This window comes from Lutra lutra, chromosome 4, assembly GCF_902655055.1.
Source record: "Lutra lutra chromosome 4, mLutLut1.2, whole genome shotgun sequence".
In the NCBI taxonomy this organism is placed as follows: domain Eukaryota; kingdom Metazoa; phylum Chordata; class Mammalia; order Carnivora; family Mustelidae; genus Lutra; species Lutra lutra.
Window position 1 is genome coordinate 59178839 of NC_062281.1, and position 8573 is coordinate 59187411.

An 8573-nucleotide genomic window follows, 5' to 3' on the forward strand; every position below is an offset into this window, starting at 1 on the left:
GACTGCTAACATCCTGCAGAGCAGGATAGAACAAAGGTAAGTTAAAATGCCCAAAACCTCTCCTACCATGTTTCAGTGGCTTTCCTCCCAGTTCAACATTCACTTGTTTGCTTTAAACCTTTGACTATCTTCCAGAATTCCTTATAAGGTTGAATCTGACGGATTTGCCAGTTTTTCAGTGTTTCTGGTCAGGGATAGGCCCCTGGAGTTCGTGCTGTTCAATTTTTGCTGACTTCATTCTTGCTATGTTTTATACTTTATCATGTTAAGCATTTTATATTTAAATTTGCAAAGGTCAAAAAACAGACTCTTTACTATAGAGAACAAACTGATAGTTACCAAAGGAGTGGGGGGCGGGGAGTGTTAAATAAGTGGTAGGGATTAAGGAGCACCCTCCTGATGAGCACCCGGTATTGTATGTAGGTGTTGAATCAGTACTTTGTACACTGAAACTAATGTTACACTGTATGTTAACTAACTGGAATTTAAATAAAAACTTAAAAAAATAAAGCAATACCCAGCACATGAAAAAAAATTGCAAAGGTCATGAAATCTGGAAATAGCTAAACTTAACATAAGAAGTCAACCTCTGGAAGTGGAATCCCTGGGGCACCTTACAAATGCAAACACAAAACTATTCTAGAGTTTTATTCTGTGTATCCCCAACCCTGGTTTTATAGGATTATTCAACATAAAGCCTCACCAAAGATTAGCACACATTTGAAAGTCAATAATAAGTAAACACATGAAGGAAAGTCTACCACAAATAAGATTTAGAAGACTCAACTATAACAAGATTAGATAATCATGATACTTACAAAATAGAAATATTGCTTGCAAGGGTTTTAAAATTGATTTATATGATTACATTAGTTATACAGGCTCAGATTATGAGACTTCAAGGCTTCAGGAGTTATACATGTTCATCTTTAAATAAAGCTCAATAATACGATATAGCAGTAGAAACAAAGTGTAAACAAACATTAAAGAGGTCTGAGACTTCCCAGTGCAGCTCCCAGGATCATTTCTCACCAGACAGGGGACAGTAGGATACATTTTTTTTTTTACTCTCCATCATTGCATTGCTCAAATTCTTCATGGCTCCTCATCTATTATAACAAAGAGGCCATCCAAAGACCAAATGTATGCAATTTCTGGTTCCTGTTATCTTTGTTTGTTTATAAATTTGTAAGTGTTTTTGTTGGTTTGTTTTTTCATGGGCTTTAATCTGCTCCGCTTGGACTTTCCTCCTCTCTTTTTCTTTAAAGATTTATTTATTTGAGAGAGGGAGAGAGAGCATATGCATGTGTGTGAGTGCACATGCAAGCAGAAAGAGGGGCAAAGGGAGAGGGAGAGGAGCAGACACCCCTCTGAGTGCAGCCCCACACAGCTTGATCCCAGGACCCTGGGATCATGACCCAGGCTGAAATCAAGAGCCAGAAGCTTAACCGAGTCACCCAAACACCCTTGGACTTTACTCCTTAAGATTTTCCATTCTGTAGCACCCAATGCTAAGAAACCTCTTATGTTGCAGTCTATAAGGCTCATTTTCTGAACAATACTTCTAGTTCATTGGCTTTTACCCAAAAATCTATAAAAATCCATATTAAATCCTTATTTTTATGACCAGTTCCTTCGATACCACAAGGAACACAATTTTTAATTCTACCCATTGAGGAGACTTATCTTCACCTTCTTTATTCAAAGTGTAATCAATTATCTGTCACAATGTCTTCCAGACTAAATGTTGTCCTTCTAGCTTGAAATTACCATCTGTAAATCATGATGCTTGTTTGGCATCCTTGAGAAATGATCATAGGGTGTGGAGCCCTTCAGCCATGGAGTTTGTTGACTCCATCAGGGGGATCTAATAAAGGGCCCAAATGCATGGAAGCCACATTTTTATGTACTCCAGTGGTCCATTTCCATTTAATGAGTATCTGTTGGATTCCTTTCTCTGTTAGAATGTTGTTTTTACAGAATGCATGCTGTAATGTGTATTTCAGATCTCAAAATAATTTTGCATCTTGCTGTAGAAGTAGGTTTAGCTAAAGCACAATAACAGGCGAAAATTTGTCAGAGACTGGAGCTGGAAATTGAATTAGGAAAATTTCAAGTCCAAAATCTCAGTAGTTACCACTGGGAGGCAGTAACAAGCTTTTGGCCAAGACCTCAGCAAGTAGGGTTGGAGTTGCTAACACTTAAATCATTTGATCATCATTGAGGTTGTGTGATTCCTGAAGTATCCATTAGGTCATAGGTTTTTGACATTGCATGGTAGGCCGCTGTATTCAGAGCCCCATTCAAATTCAGCTTTTCTTTTTTCTGATAGCTATGTGAGTAGGAGCTAATTTTATGAAACAAAACAAACCAATTAATTTTTGTTTCAATTTTTGAGCTGGCAGGCACGGTAGCTTATTTTTGGTTGTATGAAGAATATTGCTAATGTTTCTGACCCAAGTAATTCTTATGAATGTTACCAAGTATTCTTTTGAACCTACATTTTTAGCTAGCTATTGCAGGTCTCTGATAGAGATATGATTAATCAGCACTTTTAATTGCTTTAACATCATCTTCGGATGGAGATCAGCATTCTTTCATCAGTAAAATGTATAACTACACATTTCAATAGAATCAAATTGAACCCCTTATGTCACTAAGCAGAATTTAAATATCCCTATGGAAGCTCAGTAAACCTGTATTGGATTCTGTCCAACATGAATAGACAATGATTTTTTTTTAAATTGAGGCATATTAACATACAATGTTATATGAGTTTCAGATGTCCAACACAGTGATTCAATAACTATATGTTATTCTTCCCACAAATATAGCAACCATCTGTCACCATACAATGCTATTATAATACTATTGACTATAGTGCCTACGCTATACCTTTTATCTTGTGACTTACTCATTCCATAACTAGAAGTCTGTGTTTCCCACTATCCTTTGCCCCTTTTGCCTATCCCCTCATACCCCTTGCCTGTTGACAATCACCGGTTTGTCTTCTATGTTTGAGTCTATGTCTACTTTTGTTTGTTTATTCATTTGTTTTGTTCTACATATAAATGAAATCATATGGCATTTGTTTTTCACTTATTTCACTTAGCATAATACCCTCTAGGTCCACTCATGTTGTTACAAATGGCAAGATCCCATACTTTTTAAGGGCTGAGTAATATTCCAACATAGATATACCACATCTTCTTTTCCATTCATCTATTGACAGATGCTTGGATTGCTTCCATACTTTGGCTATTATAAGTAATGCTGTAATAAACCTAGGGGTGGATGTATCTTTTCAAATTAGTGTTTTCATTTTCTTAGGGTAAATACCTAGTAGTGAAATTAGTCAATCATAGTGTATTCTATGTTTAATTTTTTTTTTAAACTAAAACTGTTTTCCACAGTGGCAGCACCAATTTACATTCCCAACAGGAATGCACAATAATTGTGACCTTCTTCCATAATTGAAGTTAAAAAAGAAACTATTAGATAAATCAATCACACAATACGAATACTTCTTAACTTGTTGCAAATGTGAAGTGTTACACTATTAGGTATGGCTGATGCTATTGGGGGATCCATTTTTTTCAGTCCTCCATAGTCCATAATCAATTTCGAAGATTCCTCAACTTTTCTAACAAACCATATTGGATTAGTAAAAAGTGTATTTTCTGGGTGATAATATAGTGTCTAACATAAACTTAACCAAGTCAGGAACTTATTAATAACCCCTAAGGTATACTATATTGTTTTCAACTAATCACTAGAGTGAATAAGCTCTTTCTAAGGATTTCCATTTAGCTTACCAATTAAGACAGTATATAAAGCAGATTTTTAGATCCTTTTCTCCAGTCATTTAAGAGAAGAGCTTCCCATCCCTCCCATTCAAGATATTACATACATTCCAATAATATATTCTGGTTAAGTTGGTACAAAACCGTGAATAACCTTTGTTCATAAATTTTTACTTCAAGCCATATTTTCAATTTTAGTCACTGACAATTTGCCACAACCCCATAATTTAATTATGTTGTCTTTTTGTTATTTATTAGCAGATCTGACAGTAAATTATGAGCCACTATGGAACAATTCATCACGCCCATGATACTTCACACACACCAGAGCAAAAGGTCTTGGATTTCCTGCTACTGATGGCACCACACTTTCCACTCCAGGACCAACCTGATATATTTTCTTTAACTCACATTGTTTTAATCAGTGTTGTTTATGAGGATCCTTGTTTTGTTTTTCCCTATCACCATAAGATTTTTAAAAATTCACTATGGCTAGGATAATTTGAACAAATCTTTTTTGTAACTTTAGGAGTTGGTGGTACAGATGAACCACATAATCTCTCCAGCAATCTATTAAAGTTTTAGTAGTTATTCCATCTATTACTTCCTTTTTCATGATATTTTGAACTAATTATCCCAATATGTTTAATTGCCCTGAGGTTTTTTCAACTCTTTTAATCTTTTTCTTTTTTTTTAAGATTTTATTTATTTATTTGAGAAAGAGTGAGAGAACACAAGCAGGGAGAGTGGTAGAGGGAGAGGGAGAAGCAGGCTCCCTGCTGAGCAGGGAACATGATGTGGGGCTCAATCCAAAGACCCTGAGATCATGACCTGTGCTGAAGGCAGACCCTTAAACGACAGCCACCCAGGTGCCCCATCCCTTTTAATCTTAATGGTCTTTTTTCCCCTAAATATTTCTAATATCTTTCCCATCACTTAACCCTTTAGGAGTTGAGCCAGTAGGTCTGTGACAGCTTCTCTCATATGCTTTTACTTCCCAACAGGAGGGTCACACAAGAATCCCAAGCATTTGAACCCTATTTATCACATGAATTACTTCTTGGGTGAAAAGCCTAAAATTGGAGTATATTTTGTCTTTATATAATCAATCTGAAGGTGCTTGTATTTTCAACATTTCAGCATCCTCAGGACTGTTCAGTATCATATGAGAGTGGAGTTGGACTATTCCCTCTTTCAAGCTATTTTCATAACCCTGCCTTCCACTGGCTCAACAGATTAGGATATCCACATTTCTGCAAAAAGTAGACTGCCTAAGCTCTTTGAATAGTCCAGGTTTAGGCATACCTTGATCCCCACTTTCCCCCTTACCTCATCCAAAGCCTGTATAATCTTTTTAGTGGTTATCAGTTAGGCAAAGTAACGTTCTGATCAAAAGAAGTATTTGTACTACTCCTGATTTCATCATGTCCCTTCCTGTTACACACAGAATCAATGGTGGTAACTTGGCAGACCAGAAGCCTTGTGTTCTTTCTTAGTTACTATCATTTTTGCCAAAGCAACTAAGAGCAGCCAAAGCACTGAATTCTTGACTGACATACCTCTTGTCTGAATTTCTTTTTTCATCCATTTAGGTATTTCCCTCAGCTCCAGGTTTTTCCACTTCCAAGTTGATATGTTTATTCTGCTGTTAATGGTCACAATACCACTGAATTGAAGGCTAGTCTGTGGGAGCTAGCCTGAATCAAAAGTCCTTCATATCCCATTTCCTCATCTTTCTTTCTTCCAAACTGTCTTTTTTTTTTTTAAGATTTTTTTCATTTATTTATTTGACAGACAGAGATTACAAGTAGGCAGAGAGTCAGGCAGAGAGAGAGGAGGAAGCAGGCTCCCTGCTGAGCAGAGAGCCCGATGTGATGCTTGATCCAGGACCCTGGGATCATGACCCGAGCTGAAGGCAGAGGTTTTAAACCCACTGATCCACTAGGCACCCCACTTCCAAACTAAGTCTTATCCATCATTTAATTATAGAGCCAAGGGCCACTTCAAGCATCCTGCTTGGAGCACCAACTGCAGGAAATTACACCAGGTCAGATAACTATAAGAACTCATGAAACCACAAGGTATACTGCTGCGGGAGGTCATCAAGAAGACATGACTGCCAGTTGACCTATGAGGTGCACCTTGGCAATCAGAGGCTCCTCACCACCTCTCCTATCCATGGAATATGGGTTCTGCTTGCCTTACCCACTCCCAGAGGCTGTCCCAAAGACATAATAGACTTGAGATGGTGATGTGGTGCTAAGACCATCTGGACAATATACAGTCCATTGTGCCAAACCCAGTTGAGGCCTCTTATAAACTTTTAAGATTTGGTGGGTAGATGCAAAGGTTTTTTTTACCTTGTTGCTGCCCAAGACAAGCCCTGTACAAAAGTTCTCTTTGCTCACCAAACCTGCCACCTACCAACCTGCAGTGGCCTATGTCTTTCTTTAATCTCCCTCTGCCCTCCAAGTATAGGGGCCAGTTTTAGATTTCACCCAGGAAGCTTCTGAGGAGGTTATGAACCAACATACACTCATATAAAGCTTTAATAAAGGTAAAAGGATAAAAGCATGGACAACCATGAGAGAGAATGGAGATTTCTAGGCACAAATTTCAGACATTTTCTCAGATGCAGGACATGCTTCATCATTGGATCATGACCACCAAGATAAGTGTGGGAAGTCATGATTCAGTAGAGCCAAGGTATAAGTTTGCTGGATGGGTCCTTTATATTTCATTGGTCAGGGTGCTAAAGCCAACTGGTTTTAAACAGGTGAAATAGATACAAACCATTAATCTATACCTTATTGGTAAAACAAAAAAAAAATGTAGACACGCTGGTACAGAGTACCTCTATGGAAGTTTTGGGCTTTAAATAACACATTTTAAGATACTAGAATATTTAATCCTTACTTTGGTCCAGTGTCAGTGTCATGGTGAACATGGACATAAGAATAAAGATACTACAAGTAAGCTTTTAACTTTTTCAACAACTTCCAAAAGTTCTGTGTCAAAAAGTTTCTATTGTTAATACATTAAAAATGGAAAATCATAAACTTTTCAGATTTTAAATCATGTAATGTTTAGAAATCTATATTAAACTGCTGTTATATACCACTTGAAAATATACACAATTAACCCATTGGTTGTTTTAAAACAAAGATTTGATTGGCTAGATCCTAGTAGAAACCCTTTTGGTAATTGCCAGGTGAGGCTAAATATTTCTTTATATACTAAGCCATTTAAATGATAAGGAAAATATTAATAATTAACACAAATATCAAATGCTTTGAGATGAAAAATACATTTTATAAATAGAAATGTGAAAACTAGGGTGCTTGGGTGGCTCATTCGGTTGGTTGAGTATCTGATTTTGGCTCAGGTCATGGTCCTGAGGCCCTGGGATTGAGCCCCACATTGAGCTCCCTGCTTGGCAGGGAGTCTATTTCTCCCTCTGCCCCTCCACATTGCTTATGCTCTCTCTCACTGTCTCACTTGAGTTCTAATTACTAAATAAAATCTTAAAAAAAGAAATGTTAAAACTGAGAATAAACAAACATAAAAGAAATGAGCTATTAAGCCATAAAAATATAGAGAAAACTTAAATGCAAATTATGAAGTAAAGGAAACCAATTTGAAAGGGCTATCTATTGTATGATTCAAGCCTTACAACATTGTGAAAGAGGCAAAATTATAGAGACAGTATAAAGATCAGTGGTTGGGGAGGCAGAAATGAACAGAGTCCTGAAGATTTTTAGGGGAGTGAAACAATTCCATACTGTACTGTATATGCATGCATAAAACACACATAATTATGTTGTAATAATTTATAATTGTAATACATGCAATTACATATGTAAGTAATATATGTAATATGTATATGTATTATACATATAATATATGCATTAAACTATTAGATACATGTCATTACACATTTGTCAAAACCTGTAGAATGTACAACACCAAGAGTGAACCCTAATATAAACTTTGGACTTTGGGGATAATGACAGTTCAATGTAGGTTCATCAGTTATACCTCTCTGACGGAGGATGTTGGGAGTGGCGGGGGGGGTTGTAGAAGGGAGGACAGATGTATATAGAGACTTTCCATAATTTTCACTCATTTTTTTGTGAACCTTAAATTTCTCTAAAAATAGTTTATTTAAAAGAAAAAAGAAAGGAAGGATTGAAAATTATACACTGGGCACATTAGAAATACATGTAGTCTGTTATTACCACCAAGACAGGAATACTAGGATCTTTACTAAAGATAAAGATTTTTACTAGAGTTAATAGAAGAAAAGTTTATCAGACTGCTATATCATCTATAGACTTTACCTTTTCAGCTTCTGAAGGCTGCCTATATTCCTTGGGTCGCGATCCTTTCTCCATCTTCCAAGCCAGCAATGTGGCATCTCTCTGACCCTTTTTCCCCTCTCTCTGTAACTACTGAAAAAAAGAAGTTGGGAAAAGTTAGGACAAGTTATCTGCTCTTAAATCTCCTATCATTAGATTGGATCCACCTGGATAATCCAGGATGTTCTTCCCATCACAAAGTCTTTAAGCTCAATCACATCTGTAAAGTCCCTTTTGCCATGTAAGGTAATACAGTCACAGGGTCTAAGGATTAGGATGTGAGCACCTTTGGGGTCATTATTTTGCCTACTACAGCTTCCAAGTTCAATTTATTGGCTAAAACAATTTCCTTTGACTAAACAGCTAACGATCCTGATTTTTGCTGGTTACTAGCTAAAGGCAGTCTTCAGGT

The 8573-nt window shown here is 36.7% G+C and overlaps 1 protein-coding gene across 1 annotated transcript in view; it reads right to left on the bottom strand.

The window, feature by feature from the left end:
* The window catches only part of HNF4G (hepatocyte nuclear factor 4 gamma), a 258745-nt gene extending 250580 nt beyond the window's left edge, over window positions 1–8165 (bottom strand). Inside the window, exon 1 of the mRNA XM_047727302.1 lies at window positions 8144–8165. The gene's annotated coding sequence lies outside the window, so the exon portion shown is untranslated. The remainder of the gene's footprint in view (window positions 1–8143) is intronic.
* Window positions 8166–8573: the final 408 nt, after the last annotated feature.